We start from the raw sequence: 22806 nt of genomic DNA on the forward strand, positions 1-22806 counted from the left end.
GGCACAAGTGCAGGTAACCTCCACATGAAAAAGTCTGTGCATCTAATCATGCATTGTCCTTGACAATACTGCCCCACCATAGTAGCTCAGTGGTTAGGCACTCGACCGCTGAACTCAAGGCCTTGAATTAGGCTCTGATTGCAGCGGCCGCTTTTTAAATAATTAATCTAGAGAGGGGGACGTGAAAGCTATCCTCTGGCACGACCTTGAGAAGCGTTTTGACAATGCAGCATGAGTTCTCAAACGGTTTTGTCCCAAGGAACCCTAACTGCCATCAGTATATATTCAAAAATTGATATAAGGCAATTTGAACCACTAAAGTGCAATGAGGCGAAAGCCTTTATAGCGCAGCGGTTCGTAGCCGTCCACTACGGCACCTCTCACTCTTCTTTCACTCCCACCTTCCTCCTTTTCCTTAGGCTTGGCTCAGTTCAGATGTCCAGGGAGAGTTGTGACAGATGCTGTGCCTTTTCTTTCCTGTAAAGCAATTTGAAACTCTACTGATGCCTGGATCAGACGGCCGGGGAGTTTAGCTTCATATATATATATATATATATATATAATATATGTGTGTGTGTATGTGTGAATTGTCTGGTAGCATCATGACCAGTCGACATCATTATGAGGTCAGTTTCTTTTAGACATGATCGGATGTGACGTCATGATAACATGTCCATGTGATGACATCATAGTCAGTCATCTCTCATTACCTTATCACTAATTAGTACTAGTGCTAGTTAAGATGTGACATGTTCATGGCCAGATGGACAGGGTATTGGCCATGAGTATGAGCCATTAAAGGTTTTCGCCTTGTGACACTTCACATTCTTTAAAGGCCAGAGGATATTATGGCTTCCAGAACAGTTTCAAGGCGGCGAAGGTGCTCCTCGATCGTTAGAGCGAAGACAACAACGTCGTCAAGGTTAAACGAGACATGTCTGCCACTTGAGATCTGCAAGTACGGTGTCGATAAATCATTGGAAAGTAGCTGGTGCAGAGCAAATTTAGGAAGGGCGAGACTGTCCTATTCGAAGCCTTTGAGGGTGCTAAAGTAGCTGTGACCAAACACGTTCCGCCTGGATAGAAAGACCTGGAATGCATCCAAGCTGGTGTCTGTTCCAGAAGAGTTACAAATCAAGTCGAGCCTCCTGCCTACTGCGGAGGATCCAGACCCGGCTGATGATGCCACCTTCCAACCATTTCCGAAAGCTCCTTCGAAGCCTGCGAGATCATCACATAGTTCACTTCAATCCCCTGCAAACGACGGATACAGGATATTGAGCTCAAGAGTGCCATCTAAAAGGAACCGACGGATTCTCTTACGTTTTCAGGACTTCTACCTGTGATTGTTTGTTTTGTTTGTTTTTTTTTTTTGCAAAGGGATGATGTGGTGTTTCATTGTTTAGCTTTTTTACGTTGAATGTTGGCAACCTATGTAACTGAGTGTGCTAATGACCATGTGCCGCAGGTTATAAAGCCATAAAGGAGGCTATGATATTACCTACGGCACATGGTTTTGTGAGTGCCCAATATACAGTGAGGAAAGGCAGTGTCTGTGCCGTTCGCTGGAGCATCTAGATGGGCGCCGATTGAGTGAAACTAAGATTTTAGGTCCCTGGCCACGGCAATCGTCTGCGGCGAAGGCCTCCCGGGCACTGCTCTGCTTTATGAAAAGCACAGGCCTAATCGAAAGACTATGAGTTTGCTATGACATGACTGTAACATGATGTGGCGTGTCTGTTATGTGACTAATAGCTTCAACTATCCCTCTCTCACAACTTTTATGTCCACTCATCCCCTTCCCCCAGTGCAGGGTAGCAAACCGGTTGCTTTTACTGGTTAACCTCCCTGCCTTTCCTCCTCCTCCTATTAGCACACTCAATGAGTTACATAGGTTGCCAACATGCAACGTGAAAAATCTAAACACTGAAATACCACAAAGGTGACAGGCTTTTTTCCCTATCCCGTGGAGAATGGGTCCTACCGATCATCTCTCCAACTCTCCCCTTCACATTATTGCATCACTACTCCGAGTAATACACGCCACAGCGCTGTAACAAAGACTCATGTTCCCTTTTCTGCCTAGCTTCTGCTGTAGCGCTACAGAGTAAGCCACCCGCGAGATTATTAACCGCAACAATCGCGGTCGACGCTATCGGATGGAGGGCCTCCTTTGATGGGTATTGCCGTTGTTTTCTTGAGTTGTATCCGAATGCAGCGTAGCTCACATTCTCTTCGTGCTATCGATATCACTGCACCTTCTGCACTTTCCTGGAAACATGTCGGTGCATTGTCAAAACGCGAAAGAATCCGCTAGAACCACGCCGCAGCAATCCACGATACGAATGAATCAGTCTAATTGACATCAATCGCGAAGCAAACACCAACGAAAAAAAAAAAATGCTAGCTGTCTAGACAGCGTGACCACATGATCGGCGACCTTCCGTCAGTACCCCTGCGGCTTAGAACTCTTCGGTTCTCGTTTCCTATGCTCATCACGCTCACGGAGCTCCTATGTCCTGGTTCCTTTTGTCGCCCCCCACCCTCATGTCTGAATGATCGCATTACTGCTTTGCACCCACGATAAGCGTCGCGGAGATAACGAACGATTGGCGCTAATTAGGCAGTTGCACCGCCGTACGGGGAACAGTAACTGTGAAATCTACTACGGTGCGACAAATGTGGATAGGCAAGCCTGACAATGGCGATGCGTTACCGTATTGCCGCACGCAAGCCTGGTAACAGTAGCAACGGCAATGCGTATTAGATTTAGCATACCGCAATCCGCCACCGTGACCCTATACCGCTCGTGGGCGGGGCGCACGAGCTGATTGGTTCCGATGCGGCAGGTCAATGTGGTGACATCAAGTATGTGGTGCCATCTATCGGCATCAAAGTGATCTGGGCATGCGCAATGGAACGCGCGGGGGCGGATCACGGTAGCGGATTGCGGATCAAGGTGTGCTAAATCTCAATCTCCCTATTAGAGAGATTTAGTATGCCGCGATCCACCACCGTGACCCTCTACCGCTCGTGGGCGGGGCGCACGAGCTGATTGGTTCCGATGCGGCAGGTGAATGTGGTGACATCTAAAGTCTCTTGATAAAGAGAAAGTACCGCCACGCTTTGTACTTTGCCGCCGCCGCATCACCTCCTCTCCTCACCTCCTCGCCACCTACTCGGATTCAGATCTCCGCGCGACGAGCACCTCTGCGCGACGCCGCGCGCAGACGCGCGGCGCGTTCCGCTTCGCGCTAATTGGTCACTCTGGCTGTCCCCGGGGTCGCCATGGTTACACGCGCGCTTTTCGCATTCTTTGTGAAGCTTTTCGTTCTTCGCGCGCCATTTTTCACCCACTCAAGCAAAGGAGACCTTGCGCACGTTGTTTTTCCTTTGCGGCGCGCTCGCCAAATGCCACAGTGTTGCGCATATAACTGTTCAAACCGGCCTGAGGATGGCTATGCAGTTTTCATGGTACCTCAAAGAAAGCGGGATCGCTTGAAGACGAAGCAATGGCTTCATTATTTCGGGAGAAAAAACTTCGTGCCGACAAGAAGCAGCGTTGTGTGCGAGGTAAGGCACCTCTCTCACTTTCCCGATTTTCCCAGGTTTACTAGACGAGGTGTAATCCATGCAGAAATATTCTTTTAGTAAATTTACGGAAGGAGTGTTCCTTAATCTGGAATCACGAGATATGAGCTGAAGTAGACAGTGAACTACGTTCGGGTATTGTATAATCACCTTAATTAGGTACAACGAAAGGAGGGAGCAGTCTACGATTCCAAGGTGGACGCATGGGGATGTTTTGTTTGTAATTTTTATAGTAGTTTACATTGAGCTGAATCAGTCTTGTAATGATTTGAATGAGAAAGAAAAAAAAAGTAAAGCGGAAGAAAAAACAACGGGCCGATGGCGCCATCCCGCCATCGGCCCGTTGTCTTTCTTTACGTCTTGTCTTTCTTTCTCTACATTACGCGCCAAAAACCCCATCCCGAGACTATATGTGTTTAAATGTAGCTTAAGGAACGCAACACTAGGTCAATTTTTGAAGCCTAGCAAATCAGGAAGCTACTCCGAGGAGGAAGGTTATTTACTATTACATTTACGCGACACAAGTGAAGCAAGAAGCGACACAGATGCTATTCAAGCGCCCGATGATATTCTTGACCTGAGCCCTGAAATAGAGCAGTCATTAACGTACCTAGCAGGCTACGTTGCTTCAAAACTTGTGAAGCGAGTACAGTGTGAGAATTGCTATAATTCTCTGATTGAACGAGACAGCTCTACGACGCTGATAGAGCTCAAAAACTTTTCAAAGCACCAGCAGTATTTGACCACTCCATCGCAAGGGGTGATTGAAGTGATAAAAATAGCAGAGAACTACTTCCGCACTAATAAGAAAAAGCTAATCCGTAATTCTGTACATGAGTCGGAGGTGCAAAAAGCCATTACCCAAAGCCTAACTTCGCAGACATGCTTTCCTTCTTGCCATAACTTACTTGAAGACATTGTTAAAATATTCGGCAAACTGCGCATGGAAATTTTAGTGAAATGTGAAGCGGCTAAAATATCTTCTATTGAGAGTTCCAAATGTGCCAGTAAAAGCATTGGCATGCGCGTTGCTGTTTCAAGCATTAAATGATGTGTAGACGCTTCATTGCTTGCGAAGCAAAGGACCTTTATGTGATACTTTTAAAACAAATATCTTTCATAAGCAGCAAGCCACTGCCTGGGATAAATTTTAAAATTTTACAGCCACTGTGTAGTTAATATCTAACGTGAGGATTTCGCTTTTCATGTCGAAATAAATTTTGTTCACAACAGAAAAGACTTTTTTTTTTTATTTCAATCCGCTTTCAATTTACTGTAACATAAAACTGAAGGGGCTCAATGGTAAAGTGCACCAAGAAAAAAAAAAACTTCAGAACGTCGACAAAGGGTGAAGGAGAGACACTAAACGTTAAAGAAAACTGCGTTCCGTGCGTTGAATTTCCTTTTCCTGGAGAGTTTCGGCTCCAAATAATGTGCTGGCCCTTGCACCACGTAGCATCGGCTTCATTACATGTCTGGAAATCGTAAGCAGTTCATGCTTGGTACCGTGTTGGTCATTTTTCAGCCGCACTAAAACCGATTCATTCATAGCGTGATATTGCTTTTGTACAATTGTGCTTGCTTTTTGTGTTGTGTTTTGAACTGTCAGTTTTGTAAGTTTTTTTTAAGTCCATCACTTCTGCGCTGCACATCTCACTGCATGCACCTGCTTTCACATCAGGAAACTAAACACATCGTCTTGCACAGCACTTACAACTAATTTATTGTACGCCGCCATAAACACTAGCAAACCGTTAGATGTCTTGCACTGATAAGCTTAATACGCATTAACTTATGCCTGGAGCACTACTTAGTTGATTACACGCCGCAAAACATCACATCTCCTTTCAGAGACGGTTTTCGTAAATGACACCCGCAGAAGAATGTTTTCTTCTGGGAAATATTTAGAAATTAAGTGCCTTAAAAAAAGAAAAAAATCCACAGAATTTTTTCTCAGCATTCTAATCGCTTGGGTAACCGTTTATGAGAATTACTTTCACTGCCGAAGCTGTAAACGGTGCTTAAAAAGCACGCCAGCGTTCAAAGGCGCGGCTGGCCGGCGGGCGCTTGGGTGAAAAAGAGTGCCGTGTGCAGCGCGGGCGGCTGGCGGGCGAGGAGAAACGAGGAGGAATGCGCCGCGAAGGAGGAGAGTGTCGCTACTTTCAAAACATCAAGGGGTTTTAGTGACATCAAGTATGTGGTGCCATCTATCGGCATCAAAGTGATCTGGGCATGCGCAATGGAACGCGCGGGGGCGGATCACCGTTTGCTAAATTTCTCTATTATCGTACTTGCCGTACGGAAGCAGATTTCCGCTCCTTCATATCAAAATTGCACCGCACCCGTTCTCTGCGCAGTGCTCAGGGTGGTGTTATGCCATATCGCTTCCTATTTAGCATCCATCTGCTACTCGAATTGAAGGCAGCTACAAGCATATATTATTATAGGGAGACAAGCCAGTGCAAGGGAACATTACGGATGGTGATGGGATTTTAATAATGAGAGTTGGTTAAGCAAGGGCGCTCCTGTTCATTCCCCGCGTCTTCGTCGTCCTCGTCTGTAGCACTACCCGGGAACACCGAGAGATCGTCCCAATCGTAGACAAGGAGTAATTTCGAACTTCAACAGGTGCATGACATGCCAATGGGCGTGAATAGATGGTTTAAGAGAGAAGGCAGCTAACGGCTTGCCACCACGATCATAGTCGCATGAAGCCTGACCCAAGAATATTTCAGGACACAGGTCGTCAAGATCTGACTGCTGAGGCCTAGGCACGGATCGAAAGGCATGGACAATGTCCTCGCATGTATACCTGTTTCTTGGCTCAGTGAGGTCCTCTGGTCTGCATCTTGGGGCCGTGGAGTCCTGATCAGGTCTCTCCGTCGTCTCTTGTGGTCGCGGTCTTTTGTGTGGGTGGCGCCTCCGGTCGGTGGGATCATTTGGTTGGGTGTATAGTTCGGCGTGTTTTGTGGTCAAAGCGTAGGACAGGACGGAAAAAAGACGCGGTCGGGTCGAATATGGCAGACTGTGAACAGCTGGGCGATGCGCGCCAGGAACCCCGCGAACTCCGAGTGTAGGCAACAACCTCCGGAACAAATGTTTTCGGAAGATAAGGCCCCGAAAAAAAAAAAAAAAAGACGTATCCAGAAGAAAAGGCCCTCGAGGAAGCGCCGCTAGGAAAAAACGTCCCTAAGCCAAACAATTTGCCATAAGATAACGAAACGTTTTAACTCCCCAAAAAACATTGGGGACCCCACCTCTTTAAGGAAAGGCCACTGGAAGACCCTCGCAGATGTTCTGGTGACGGGCGTCAACACTTTTCATGGCGACAGTGTAGAATTACTGCCACACTTCCTGTGGTGACACGTGTGCTGTACTATAGGGACAGTAGGCCCAGCCCTAACCGGTCGTACACTGCGGCCCCATCAAGCTCTGTTCGCAGCTTCCTGCCCGGCGAAGGCGTTGTTCAGCGCACCTTTTATCTCTCTCAAAAAAAGGAAAAGAAAAGCGAAGGCGAGAGAACTGCCGACGGGGCCGCTATTGGGGTACCAGATCACTCCACGTCAGTGCAGCGCAAGTCATGGCATGAAACATCGCAATAAGAACACTTCGACCAGTGATGTTGTTGAAACACAGAATGGTCCAGAAAGATACTTGCCTCTCTCTGCCAATAATTTTCTGCTAGCATCATTATTTTTGTTTTGAACGCTCAGGAACCAATATGATGTTTTGCCGTTTGACTACATTGCAGTACTTCACAGGGAAGCGCGTGGAAATTAAAAAAAAAAAAAAGGAACGGTGGGAACAAAATACAGACTAGGTTCCAGCTGAAACCATAGATGTAAAGTAAAATCCGAAGATGGTAAAAGCAGTTCATCACTGATAAGCCGTGCTGTAGGGGAGGCGAAGCGCGACGTTGAGCACATTTGATTGTGCCCGTTTGGGGACATTTTTTCCTACTTCGCAAATGGGGCCTTTTCTTCCGGGAATGTTTTTACCGGAGCTGGTTTTATATATTGTATTGTATTGTATTCGGTTTTATGGCGCATAGGCAAGGCTGGTTTTATGTTACAGGGCGGCAAGCCATAAGATCCTGACCACGCATCTTCGTTCTTCGTCTTCCTCGTCCGCAGCAAAATGTATGTATATACATATATATGTACACATCGACGACATATGTACTTCCTCCAATTGTATACCGTGCATTCAATCTTTCTAGCCCTTTGCCTAGCTCGGGTCAATCTTTCAGTACTAATCCGCTTAGCAAAACAATGGCAAACAGTGCTTTCGCACGGTTAGATTGGTTTAGGCGGAGTTAAACCCCAGCTAATTTTTCTCTTCGATATTCGGTAAATGTTCCAATATCCCACGAGCCCTATTAATTTTGCATTAGTACGCTAATACTGATGTAGATACATTCCTTGGACGGCGAGGGACGAATGAATGTTTGCTCTTCACAGCCAGAAAAATTATATAAGGAAGCAGTGGCCGAGGATGGTTATGTGGGTGCGAATTCTTTCTGCAATCTCTGCTTTATATTTGATGCTTATTTCTTTCTGACCTCGTTTTCTCAGCGTCGTTGTAGGGCAGCACCAGAATTTCCTTCTACTGTAACTTCAGAAAGTAAAGAAAAAAAAGAACATAGCTACGTCGACATGTGTTGCCCGTCAAGTCATATCCGTGACGAGCGACGCGACTTCATATTGGAGACGACTTCCTCCAGCGTAGAGGGCCGCGCCCTCTCATTACGTGCGCTGAGGACTGCACCCGGAATTCGCGTTTCTCACGCTCCCAATTCGATTGTATCTCCACGCCTCGTCTTTATAATATGGCGCGCGAAGCATTTGTTTGCCTCTCCGAAAGCCGCTCACGCCGATGCTCTCGTGGTCGCTCAGGCTGAGCTTTATCTGCGGATGCGCTCCGGTTCCGTTATCATAGACGCCGGCAAATCACTCATGCTTCGCTATTCTGTCACGTTGCCATCTGCGTTTGTTCAAGGCTCTTTATTGGGGTCACGGTTTTGTAACCACATTGAACTTCATGCAACATTCATGAAGTACATTGCTAGTTCGCGACGCCTAAAAGCTTTCGCTGCATATCAGGGCTACAGTGGCAGTGGCATTTAGCGGAGATTTCAGCCTTGGCGAAAGGAGCCTCCATTTTCCAGAAGGCCTCCACACAGGGCCGCCACACACACAGCAGCTGAACATTAAAGCGGCCTGGACATCGAGAGGAAGACCTCAGAAATAAAAACTTACGCCAACTTCTACAGTGCGTAGTGAGCTGGCATTGTCCCGGAAACTACATTTGGAATATTTTAAGAGCGTTAGCTCTTACTACTTAGTTTGCCGGTTTCTCTGTCGCTCTCACAGTCAAGATGGCGGCCAAGCCACGTGACCATAACTACAGCATTGCAAATAATTTCTTAGCTACAACGGGACCGCCCATACGATGATTCCACCACCTGGACCTCCATGCATGACGTCATGATTCGCCAAAGCCACCGGACCCCCCGAAACACCGCTGCATTACCTATTATACTAGGTTGGTTGGTTGGTTGCGACTGTAGGAAGAATGAAAAGAAAATGCACAGGCCTGCTTTTGTGCTCTGTAGCTCAGCCACGTCCGCTGCCTTGTGCGGACAGAAGAGAAAATAAAGAAGATAAGGAAGAGGGAGAGGAAGTCGACCGACCTTACTCCCCTCCGGGAATATATGTTTGCGTCGCCAATTACAATCACCTTTGGTGGAAAAATTTTGCTCCAACCATTTGAGTTACAGGAGTCTTGGTAGCGTAAAACAAATTGACATCATACGGCGCACATAACTGTTTTTCTATCTGAATCCTAACATGTGCAACGGATTCGCGAAGACGATCTTTTGGCCCTCGAAACCGTGATGGGGTGCGACGTTCGAGGGCCGTAAAGGGCGAACCAGTGGTCGTAGAGAGGTGCGGGTGTTACCAAAGAAACCGTTGTTTCGTGATATACTCGCTGGTACAGGAATTGAGTAACTAAGGTTAAATTCTGTAAAACTCGAGCTCCCTTAATCGTACACCAGTGGCGGTAGAGCCCTTTTGATGGGCAGGCACAAAAAGAAACAAACGTTTTGTACCCCCAATTTGTTCAGGCATTTTTTATTATTATTTTTTTATGCACGAGTCTAACGTGCCGTCGAAAGAACCGCAATCTTGACGGCGTGCAGCCTGTTAAGCGAAAAGGTTTGTTATATTTCTTCAGAACCTCCACCAGTCTTTTTAGAAGGCAGCCTCTATACTAGTCGCACCTTCAGAACAACGTTCCCATCTACACCAAGGTAACTTGTTTTACTTAAGGTACTTCCTCTCACTTCAAGAATAATTTGCAGACCCGTGACTTACAGTACAGTAAATCTCAGTAGAGGAAGCTCTCAGCTACAAGACATAGCAAAAATGCTTGCGGTGGCTTTGGCTGGCATGGAAATCATAAAGTAATGCAGCATAACTTGCGAAAGCCTACAATGAGGCCGTGCTGCCTACCTGCGTCTTTCTACGTTGCGCATTTGAAAAAAAAAAAAAAAAAAAATGATTTATAGCAAGGGAAAGGCGCGGTAACTGCCTCACTTGAAAACAAGTGAGACAGTTACACGCTGCTCGCTTCCAAGGGAAGACGAAGGAAGAGGGGGAAACGACCTGACGTTCAGGTGGTCCACATGTGTAATTGTGTTCAGTACAAACAAGGCAACATCTACAACGAAGCTTCCACTCCTGATCCTGAATCAGTGGCCTAGAATTACCTATTTATTTCATTTCTGATTTTAGGCGCCAATATTCTTCTGTGAAGTTGAAGTCCGTCAGCACCAGAGGTGAGTCCTGTTTTTAAGCTTTCTTATTCGGAAGCTTGGTTCAAAATACCTAATGTAGAAGATGTGCAATCTAAAGCTCGTTAAGATGGCATTTCCGCAGTGAGTAGTTGAGAAAATGGCGTCTATTGAATGTGTAATGCATCAAATATAGACGCCTTTGTGTATTTGATGACGTAAGAGATGTTAACATAGTTTTAGCATCATTATCACGTGTACTGGCGTCATTATATAAATATGCAATGTGGGAAAGCCAACGAGATAAAATCTGTATGTATGACATGCAATATATGGAGCCGACTAAGAATATTTAAAAACGGGATTCGCCATTGATGCTCACGGCCTTGAATTTTGCAATGTAATGTACCTCTTTAAATGAAAATAAAAAGAAAATAAATTCATTTTAGATCATTGTTTAAACATTAAAGGGACACTAAAGAGAGAAAGGAAGTGGGTTTGCATCGATAGAATGCCAGTTCCTGATTACAAAAAGACCACTCTTATTGAAAACAGAGCTGTTATAAGGTAGTAAAGAAGAATAACAGAAATACAGGTATCGCCACCACAGCCAAACGGCCGAGGCTCGCAACTACAAATCACGTGACGCGCTAGGGATCCCGGAGGCTGACAAATGCGAATTACGTTGCATGTTTGAATGCGGTAGTACGTTTTTTCTGAAACATGATAACACGCTTTTATCATACGTAAACGACGGCGAAAAGACAACGTAAACGTTGCAAGGCAAATACAAAAATATACTTGGAGGCGCCACAGGCGCCCACTTCAGTTTTGGTTATGTTTCGGCTCGGGCATTTCGTGCGCACTCGGATAGTTTGTTTCAACCTGCAGCGCCTGAATTACGAGCTTGGAGCAGCAGATGCGCCTTGATGGTTCCCATTTGAGCATTCGGAGGCACAAGCGAGCGAAGTCCGCTACCGCCGACACACTCCTTCGTTCACACTTCTGCGCCAACAAATCGCCGGCGTTGCCGCTTCGACTGCGACCTGACCGCTTGACTGCAGCTACGTACGCCACGAAAAGCATACATAGGCCAAGTACCGAAGGAAAAACGCATTATCATTCAATTGTTCACTAAATCATGGCACATCTGACCAAAATATACTGCGTCAACAAGACCTTCAACGTGCTATTTGCAGGCGTCGTAAACAAAAGGGGCATACTTGCCGCTAATACCAAGGAGAGCGTCGATATGTTGTGCTCGTCTCCCGGTGAAATAAAGGGCCTCGGGTAAAAAGTAAAAACTAAAAATAATGAAGCACCAGAAATACACTACATAAGGTTAAAAAAATCGATTTGTAAAAAAAAAAAAAAAAAAAAAAAAAAAACCGCCAGAAGCGGCAAGAATCGAACTCGATACTGCTTGTTCCGTAACGTTCGGCGTTAACCGTTCAGCTACGCAGCGCCACAGCCACTTCGGAAATATTTCTAGTTTTTATGTCATGGCCTCATTTACAATAAAGTGTTTCTGCTGCCGATCTAAAAGTTACTTCTTGATCATCGGCGCATGCTGCCTGCTCTCACGTCTTGCAACTAATGTTCTGGATGCTTATGCGCACTATATTGTGCACTGGATCCATTTTAACATGTGGAATTTCACAGCGCTGGCAAATGTAGTTGCGCCGGCACTTCGGTCATGTTCTGCTACCGTGGACGTAATTTTCGCTGAACACGGAGCTGTAGCACAAACCTTGAAGGAAAAAAGTGCGACGAAGCTTCAAAACTGACAAGCGCAGCAGCGAGGACACTATTTCGCTGGTAACTAAATCTTATTTGTATGTAAACATGTCAGGAAGCGTTGCGATGACCGAGGGCTCGGTTTGTTTATGCAGCAAGAAGGAGCGCAAAAGCTTTAGAAACATGTAAAGTATTGTGCATTACAAGCGCTCTATGTTTTTTTTTTCTTCCTTTATGGGTCCATTGCTCGGTAAATTACTCTCTTCATCGTTTTATTTATTTCGGCTGAGGCCGTCATTGCGAGTACGCTGTTGCCAAGTTGGCCCTTGAGGGATGCGACGCCGCGGGCCGCGCCGGCTCGCTAGCTATCACGGAGTCTCCGCTTACGTCATAGTGTGCGTCACTCAACTCCAACTACGTAGTTGGAGGCCACAGTTTGAATTCGACCGGCGGGAACAAGAAAAAACCTCAACTTCTTATCGCAATATCTCAGCAATTATTCGATTTTTTGCTGCCGGATATGCGGCGATAGTGTCACCAAATGTAGTTTATTAGATTTTCATACCATCTTTGGCTGTCTTTAGTGTCCCTTTAAGCTCTATCGCCTACATGACCTCCGTCTTAATGTAAAAACCACCTGAACACACAGCACAGACGTATCTTTTCTAGTTTTGTCATTAAACTTTCTAAACGAAAAAAAAAAAAAAGAATGTTCCGATAGCTTTTTTTTTTTCTTTATAAGATAAAGACCTCCAAGCAGAGCTATAAACATTGCAATAATTATAAAAATAAAGTAAGCAATTGAATGTTAATATACAACTCCCTTTAAACTATCCAACCATATCCTCGCAATATATTCCAAGTTATTTATAACCGCATTTGGGGCGACCAGTCTTCGTAAAAAAAGGTCATGCGGCATCAGCTACGCCAGAAATATCATGCAACATAATTCTTGTGCCACGGCCGCTCGATGGAAGCGCACAGTGCGCTTCCATCGAGTGGCCGTGCTTGTGCTTACAAATTTAATATAGCACACAATATGGGGGCAGAATACCGAAATGATCATTTTTTACATTATCTAATGCGAAAACATTGCTAATTCCGTGCCTAGTTCCGTTATGAGCTCTTCTATGTTAAGCTACTTTTCCCACGTGCACAACTTTACTTTTACTCAACGTTACCTTTTACCTTACTTTGGTTCATTTGAATCCTTCTTATGAATGTGAAAGCATTACTAGAGTGGATCGGCAAGGCCCCGTGTACAGAATATGGGTACAGAACGTGTCCGCAGCCATTGTGTCGTTCTTATAAGAGTCAAGCATATGGTTGTGATCAATACATGACGACGTGAGGATGCTGCAGAAGAAAGTTACGTCAGTAAGACGATTAGTTAAATAATTAGAGCCAGAAATGTATAAGTAAAATCAATCAGACGTCGGAATAACCATACAACTTATGGCGACGTCCAAGAGATGTGACGTCACGCCGACTGGAACTGGGTGTGTTTCTGACTTAATCAGCCAAACAAATGCGTGATAGTAATCACAAGTGTGTAATGAATGTCAAAATATTGCATCGGCGAGATTTGTTGTTATTGCGACTGTAGGAAGAAGGAAACAAAATGCACAGGTCTGCTAGTGGCTCTGTAGCAGAGCCACCTCTGCTGCCTCGTGCGGACAGAGGAGAAAATAGAGAGAAAGAAGATAGAAAAAGAAGAAGAGGTAGAGAGAAAGTCGCGCGTCGCAACAGCCTTCGTCCGCGGGTGCAATGACGGCCTACAACAGGTACAACTGCCGGTGGCAGGCGAGCCCCCGCCGCAAACGGCGAGGGCTATACCATTCCCAACCCCGTAGGGCCAGAAGCAAACACCCTCCTCCTAATCCCCTGTCAGATTTGTCCGCGAGATATGTGAGTGAATGAGTCAACTTTATTGTCCGACAGAAAAGGCTCTTTTCTACCCCAGGTCCTACCCTCTAGAGGACAGGCGCCTTGGGGCAGGTGAGAATCCGCTTCAGATGCTGGCCCTGGATTTCGGCGGCCTGTTCAGCCAGTCGAACCGCTAGTAGCTGGTGGTCCGGGTTTGGGCTTTCCATCAAAGCCTCCTAGGCTTCTCTACTATCAATTTTGCTTGCCCTGCCTGGGGAATGCAAACACTCCCATATTATATGATTCAGGGTGCCCCTCTGCTTGCAAATTCTGCAGCGCTCATCTTCAAAATCTGGGAATATATATTTATTTAACACCGGATTTGGATAAACATCTGCTTGCAGACGCCTCCATGCCATCATCTGTTTAACATCTCGAGTCTTGTCTGGATGGGGTAGTTTCAAACGTTGCTTTCTATATTACTGCGTCACATCATAATACGACAGCAGACGCCCTTCTCTGTTGTAGCCTTCCTCAGGCTGCTCATTCCGACCTGCTCGGTAGTAAAGATCTCGAGCCAGGTTGTGAGCAGCCTCGTGTGTCAGCAAAATTCCGCAACTAACAGATGCTTTTCCTTTCCTTTCCTGCAAATCAATTATAGAACGTCGGTAAAGTTTGGTGCGTTCAACGGAACGCTGGTTGTGTTCGACACTGGCGCGCGATGTATACCGTGTTCAGCAGCAGTGCTCACGCTTGCGCATTTCTCTGCTGCAGATTCTGCGGTGCTCTCATAAGTTTTATCAATTTTTATCTTCGTTCTGCTTCTTGTCTCCTTTTATTATTTATTTTATCTTCGCCTTTTTATTTTCTTCTCATTTATAGCCTGCGGCCTCTGTTGACAATTTTCTCCTCCCCCTCTCCAGCACCGCAGTCGTCTTTTCCCTTACCGTAACCCCCCCCCCCCCCCCCCCCTTTCCTTATGGGAGACAGGAACTACGGACTTGTCAGGAAGTCGGTGTAGATTTTTTTTTTATTTTCTGAAAAAAAAAAAAAAAAGCTCGGCTGGGGCAAGGAAGGGGAGTAAGGGGGGGGGGGGGGGGTATGAGTCCTGATGTGGACATGATTAACTTAGTTGGCTTATCTTCTTTCTCACTCGTGAGAACACATCCTGTTCATGAAATGCTTTCGTATTTAAAAGTTCCTCGATGAAACTTACATTGGCTTTAAGTTCGGCTGTCTAATATGAAAATATTCGGCAGCCGATGACGTTGACCAGCCACCTATCGAATGATATTTAAAACTGTCCAGTTTCGTCTGCAGCCTCGTGCGTGCCTTGCAGGCTTTTCTGGGGTCCATTAAAGTGGGTTCATATAAAGCGGGGCAAGAACGAGATTGCGTCGGTCACTACATGGATTTGCGAAGTCAGCCCAATTTAGGGAGCGCCCGGCGCCGCGGCGAAACATGTAGGATCCCTAGCCCAATTCATTAACAGGCGCCATCTGTTGCAGCATGCGTGCAACTACGAGCACGGATCCACGTAGCAGGCAAGATCGCATGCCGCGTAATCCACGCCGGCAGCAGGACGATGAGGGTCTTACAGTGTTATTTTTCCAGGAGCTACTCGCATTACAGTGTCCTCCCCATTCTGCCGCATCCCGGGATGTTGGCCCGTTGTTCGCCGGGTGGGCCTCTCCAAGTAATTGGATCAAGCTTCTTTCCTGCGCGCCCCGACCGGTTGTATATAAGTGTACCTGTCGCTGATTGCTAGCCGTCTTTCGTTTCCTGTGTGGCTAGGCGCCTTACACAAGAGTGTGCTAGCGATCTCCTACTCTTGGTCATGTTCTTTCGCTGCGTGCGGTTGCTGCGTTCGTCGGCGTCCTATCCGATTACGCCCTGTTGGCATCGTTCATTTGGCGAGAGTCGCTGCCGGTATCGAGGCCCCGTAACGAGCCAAGCCGAGCCAATGAAGTGGAAGCTGAAGTAGCTCTCCTTCGGTAAGACGGGAAGCTCTTCACAAATTTGTTGGTACTTTTTATTGTGGTTTGCCGCTGCACAGTAAGATACAAGGCGGGCAATGTCGAATGTCCGAAGTGGGAGCTTCTGTGTCTCTCTTTTTTTTTTTTCTTTCTAGTGATCAGCGTATGAGAAACTTTTCTCGCGGTAATCGATGTCGCTGCGGGCGTAGTGCATCGTAAACATAACGTAGAAACTGAATATTCTCCTGGTAAGCCTGAGTAATTGAACAGCCATATGGGCAAGCGGTGTGTGCAGTTTAGGTAATCACATGGTCGGGTGTGGCACGTGTTTGTCGCGGAGTTGGCCAACAAGACAGTACAGACTTTGCAGCTATACCAGTAATTCCGGATAGGGGAATTACGGTTATTTGTTTTACCACCGAGTGGCGCAGGAGTGAACATGTAAGTTTTGGAAAGTTTTCCCTCTTGTTTCGACAAGCGAAGCACAGAACAATGGAAAGCCCAGTTGGATGGAACGACGAAACAGCTCTAACAGACGGGACGAGAGAGAAGGGGAGACATACATATTCGCTGCTTCTTTTCTCCCGTACCCGTCTGTCAGCGCGGTTTAGTCCTTCCGTCCAACATGAACCAACCAGTTTAGCTCAGCCATCTTGTTTTAAAGTCATGTCCCTGTTCTGTTATGGGTCCTTGGAAGAGTCAATCGAAGCTTTAGAGTGTCAATTTTTTTTTCTAGAACTAGCTCTTAAGGCCAATATTCTGTCGCACAGTTGTGGCTGTCGAACATCACGCGTTCAGTGGTGGGTGCCTCAAACGCTCAGTGAGAGATAAGAATGGAAGAGAACAAGTAGTACAACACCGGATGGCTCCGGACAAACCCCGCGAGAAAAAGCGAGAAATCAATATCGCAATATTGTTACGTGGCGGCATGGCAACCGATTAAACAATGCGACACAACAGTTGTTGTCGGGCTAGTTGGCTTGAATCATTGCGCTCGTCCTGTCGTTGCCTCTGTTTTTTGTGTTGTCTTTTTTTGCGCATAGCCTTAATGGCATTACATGACACAACAGTTGTTCTTGAGTTTGAAGAAAGAGGGAAAAAAAAAATGCACGGGCCTGCTACTGGCTCTGTAGCTGAGCCACCACCGCTGCCTCGTGCGCACAGAAGAAAAAATAGAGAAGGGAAAGAAACGAAGAGGCGTCGTGTGCTGTGCGATGTCAGCGCACGTTAAAGATCCCCAGGTGGTCGAAATTACTCCGTAGCCCTCCACTACGGCTCCTCTTTCTCTCTTTCCACTTTCATTCCCACCCTCCTCCCTTCCCTTACGGCGCGGTTCGGGTGTCCACAGAGCAAGTGTGACAGTTACTGCGCCTTTCCCTTCCTGTGAACCAATTTAACTTTAACTTAAGGGAAAGAAGAGGGAGAGAAAGACGCGCTTCGCAACAGTCGTCGTCCACCACCGGAATGGTAGTGGGTGCAATGACGACCTACACCAGATAAAAATATGGTGGCAGGCTATCCCCCGACGCAAGCGGCAGTAACCTACCAGTCCCAGCCCCGTAGGGCCAGGAGCAGCCCTGACACAACAGAAACACTAGGACGTATTGACATGACGTTGAGATATACACACATGACGTTGAGATATGCGGGGTGTGCAAGCTAACTTCAGAAAAGGGTTAAAAAATCAAACACTTGAGGTAGACCAGAGAAGCCTCTTTTATACTGCTGCGGGCCATCTGGCGCACCACAGACATCTTTTATTTTGCAATTAACTAATTAATAACTAAGATAATTTTTCTAACTCACTGTCGCATTTAGGCAATGAATGTGAACTGCAAAGATGGAGAGCACCCTCTGAAACCCCCATTCCATTTATTTCCAATAAAGAAAGCCTCACGTGTACCTTTTTTTCCAAACTCTAAAAAAAAAACCCGCGAAATAGAATATATATATATATATATATATATATGTGTGTGTGTGTGTGTGTGTGTGTGTGTGTGTGTGTGTGTGTGTGTGTGTGTGTGTGTGTGTGTGTGTGTGTGTGTGTGTGTGTGTGTGTGTGTGTGTGTGTGTGTGTGTGTGTGTGTGTGTGTCACGTGACTGGCGCATTCGCGCAGAAGACGGCGCAGGAGTTTCGCGGTTTCTCATAGTCAAAAGCTGGCAATTTTCAAGCAGGTAGTGGGTAGCGAGACAAGGCATCGGCGCACCGATGCTTGTCGCCTGACAGATAAACGACGTGGATGTCATATTCTTGGAGACGCAGGGCCCATCGGGCCAGGTGGCCAGAAGGTAACGAAGAAAGCAAAGGGCGTGGTGGTCCGTAACGACACCGAGAGGACGACCGTGCACGTAAGGTCGAAACTTCATATACTACACCCCGCGTTACAGAACAGGGAGGCTTTCACGTGTTCTTTTTGCATCGCCCAATTGAAAGCAGTGAGCAGCAACAGAGTATGTGACAGGCGGGCCATTATGTGAGGCATTCCAGCGCTCTTTCGCCTGCTGCATGGTTTCATTTCCGTGCATGCGCAACGCCAAAGTTGCTTGCGCTGCAGCGGCGAAGAGGATGAAATTTTCGAAGACATTTAAATTCCCATGAATGTCACGTATACCATGGACTAGAATCCTGCCAGCGAAGAATGGGCATAACTCTCAATAATTGTTTTTGTTTATTATCAGTTAACCGGCTTGCTAATGAACACATCACGTGTATCACGATGTACATCACCGCTGACACTGGTGTGCTGAAAAAAAAAGCGTGTTTCGAACTGGAACAGCCTAATTTACAAAAAGAATCTAGAGAAGTAGATGGACGCTAGAGGGAGAAACAATCACGTAAACCAACAAGCAAAACTTTTAGTTTCTAGAAAGACTATTTTCTTGTTTAGTGGGTGGGTAAAAAATAGATTAGTCTGCGATTTTCCTCAAATGCACAAAATAGGGGTATGGAAAGGGCTCCCAAAGCACCGAAAGCAAACTCCACCCTCCATTATGCGAAGCTAGCTGTTATACCATGAAAAATTGAACCTAATTTGGGGCGCTAGTTTGTTCTTTACAAACATATCACACCGCACTGAACGACCCCCCCCCCCCCCCCCTCCCCCCAGTTATTTTCAAAGGTGCGAGAGCTTGGTGAATCGATGGGCTTCCCTACACAGCAGGTGTTCTTGCTGTTTCTTCTGCTGCCTTCGCTCGTACCGAGTGGTGTTGGTGACCACCGCTGCGTCCGTGGCTGAGTGACACATTGCGGTGCGGAGATGACGACTTCTCTTCTCGGACTGTACACGTTTATTTACACCTTTTTACAACTTAGTATTTACAATACTGTCGTCGGGTGCGACATCAAACAGAGGGCTAACTGCGACTGGTGAACGATCTGAGGTCAGAGGCTAGCAGAATCAGGCCTTGGCCTCCTGCTACACTTTAGGCCGGAGTCCCTTGAGACCTCCGTCAGCCTAGCCTCCCTCTCGAACAACCCGTCTGCTCTCCACTCTCGTCCGAGCCCAACCCTCTTCCAAGCCCCACTGTCTCCGCGCTCCTTCCTTAGCGCTCAAAATTCCAGTTTCGTCCGTTGACCAATCAACGTACGCCACTCTGTGGCCAATAACATACAGTCCTTTAAAATGGGCTGGCCAATCATTGTGCCACCTATACCCTCTCCTACGCATGCCAAATAAAACACACACAAAGCACGCACTAAGCGGCGAGTGGTTGCGCACACAAACACATACATCTGCAACTTTTCCCTCTCCAAAATCCTCCTACGCAAGAGGCGCCAAACAGTCGCAAAGACAAACGGCGTCAACGGTTACAGTTCCGAAAATACATAAAAACACACACGCGCAAACCTCAGGCCTAAACATTCCGATCCCTGCTCTTGGTCGGTTGCGCGCGGGCGGCGGATTCAAAGGGACACACAGGCGTCTTCCCGGGAAGACGTGTCAACAGCGCGTTCTCCCAAGGTCCGTGTTACGCCGCGTTTCGGGATTTATGGCCTCCGCGCCCTCTCCACTCGAACCGGGAGACACCGCAGTTAGCGCCGAACCCACAACCACGCGCTTATGCTGTGCGCTCTAACTGCACTGTTCTGCCTCCCTCGCGGCACGGGACGGAGAGAGCCGGCGGCGTCGCCCGCTGCCATGTGTTCTGGGCTCACTTCCGAGAAGCGGTCGCCCGCGCGACCGTCATAAATCTGCCCGCGTCAAACTGCCCCTTGACCTTGGTGGCCCCTTCGGAATCTCGCTTCTGTGCGAAGCCCGCAAACTTAACTCCCCCCCTCCCCCCAACTTTTAAAAAAGAAAAATCTTCTTCACGTCGCCTTTCTGCAGCTAGCACACTCAATATCCGCTAGTGTTTAAAAGGTTAGCGGCTTCAAAGAACGCCATGCACACTACCGGTGGCATTCCTTCTTGCAATACCAACTGGGCCGGGTTTGTGAGAAACCTCCTGTATACTGGCCTTGACGATCATGTCATCGGGGTAACTATACCAAAACCCGCCTGGTGACATTATTCATTGACACCACACAAGCCGGGGTGAGTAGAATTCTCTCGCTGACCGAAGAAGAGCGCCTCACGTCGAGGAGGAAAGCACTAGCGTTTACTCGGCTCCGATCAAACATTGGCCGGATAATGCCCCGATCCAGCGGTGCACATAACGCCCTCGTGAGTCCAGGCCTCGTGCCTTCCCTACCCGCGACGCCGTACATTCTGTTGTCCGCTAAACGGTCTACTTCACAGGGTTCTCATCGTCCCTTCCGTTGTACGTCGCCAACAGACCCCTCCTCGACCCCTTGTTCTATCTTCTCCTGTATACTCCTTATCTGCTCTCCACTGCAGCCTGCCGACTCCCTGGCGATTGCAGCTTATATGGAGAGTGAGCAAGCATAATTACCAGAAAAAGCGACCCTCGCGCGATCTCGGGCGCCGAGTGGCCACAGCTCGCCTTGCGACTGCACCCGTGATCAACGGAGCGAGACTAGGCGATTTCCAATATTGCTATACCTCCGCCGTCGAATGATGGGAATGGGCCAGTGGGAGCAGGCAGACGACTTCGTACTAACCTCACGTGCAGAAGACGAAAGAAACGCAGTGCCCCACATTTCAAATAAATCTACAGCACTAGCACGCTAACAACTGTTTACTTACAATGGCGTTGACCATCGGCGAGCTCAGAAACAAATAATTACCGGTCCGTATCAGAATAGGAATATATATATATATATATATACAGAGGTGGGCAACCTCATGAGGTTTCGACCTCGTGAGGTCAACCTCAACCTCAAAATGACCTCAACCTCACGCAGTGAGGTGAGGTTGAGGTGAGGTCGGCCACACCTGAAATATTTTTGAGTGAGGTCAGCAAATGAAACCTCAACCTCATGCGTGAGTTTGAGGTTGAGTGAGGTCGTAAGTTAGTGAGGTCGGTTTGTGAGGTCGAAATTATTGTTTCCCACAGAGATAAAATAGCCAGCAAAACACCTTTCATAATATCTGTCGTGTACACTCTTTTGGCTCTACCAACGCGCACGTAACGAACGGTTTGCGTCTGTGCGTTTGTGTTCGACACGAAAAAAAAAAGGGGGGGGGGGCGTAAAGTGCAGCGCGGCAAACAAGTGGGGTCGGACGATGCTTGCAAACTCGAAAGAAAGTGAAACAAGATCCCGCCACCATTTCGAGCGAGTTTGGGAAGTAAAGAAAGTCTGCGCAAGCTCGAAGGCTTTCCAGACATACTTGGGTGTGCCGACTTCTGGGAAAAAAAAAAAATTGCAAAAACTAGAATAGTGAAAAGAGGGAAGCGCAAGATCTAACAACCAAGGAATTGCTTGGGGAGGACGGCCCGAGAGAGGAGGTTTCACAGAGGCATATGGAAAGATCAAGGATGCAGAAGAAACGAGAGATGAATGGCTTGATGATAAGGCGCCCCACGAATTAGTAAATAAAATCTGCTTTTGCTATTGTATATTGTACGAGTTAACGCGAAAGACAGCAATAGGACTGGTTGTATCTGTGCAATCCACTCTTTCATTATTATTATTATTATTATTATTACTATTACCATTATTATTATTATTATTATTATTATTATTATTATTATTATTATTATTATTATTATTATTATTATTATTATTATTATTATTATTATTATTATTATTATTATTATTTCAGTCACTAGACTTTAAACTAACCCTCACATAAAAAGCTGAATTTTATGTGCCCTTCTCTCAAAATCATTGAAGAACCGTTATAGTTCACAATTGAATGTGCTATTTTGTTTGTTCTATGCCCTGAAGTTGATCATCTGTATATTTATCTTCTTTATTTTTATTGGTATATATTCTAAACGTTGTTTTGTATGTTGTACTTTTATACTAATTACTTGTTACACTGCTTCCCATTTTTGCTTTACATTTCTACCTATCTTGCTTTATTCTGGGAGGTCCCCCCGACAGTCTTGTACTACGGGACCTTCTTCTGTACAACTCTTACTGTATTATTTTTTTGTATGTATGTATGTATGATATAAACTTGAAACAAACAAGTGACTGACGACTGCCTGCAGTCATTCCTTTCTCATACCCTATGTGAGCTAGCGCCTTTTTCATTTACATGTTTGTTTATCGAGGGCCTCCCCTCCGTTTTACAGCTTTTTGCAGCCAAAGTGGCGGGCGTGCCTTTTGTTCGTAAGCTGGCTTGCGTTTTTTCGGCTCCGCAGCCGGTGTCCGATCTCAACTATAGCGGACGAAGCGCGGACCCGGGAACCCCTCGGCATTTCTTGGAAAGTAAGCCACTGCATATACGCGCGTCTCAGCCTCTGTTTTGGGGTTCCTTCTGTGAGTTT

The sequence above is a fragment of the Amblyomma maculatum genome, chromosome 6 (genome assembly GCF_055883805.1).
Source record: "Amblyomma maculatum isolate TAMU_Amacu chromosome 6, ASM5588380v1, whole genome shotgun sequence".
Lineage (NCBI taxonomy): Eukaryota > Metazoa > Arthropoda > Arachnida > Ixodida > Ixodidae > Amblyomma > Amblyomma maculatum.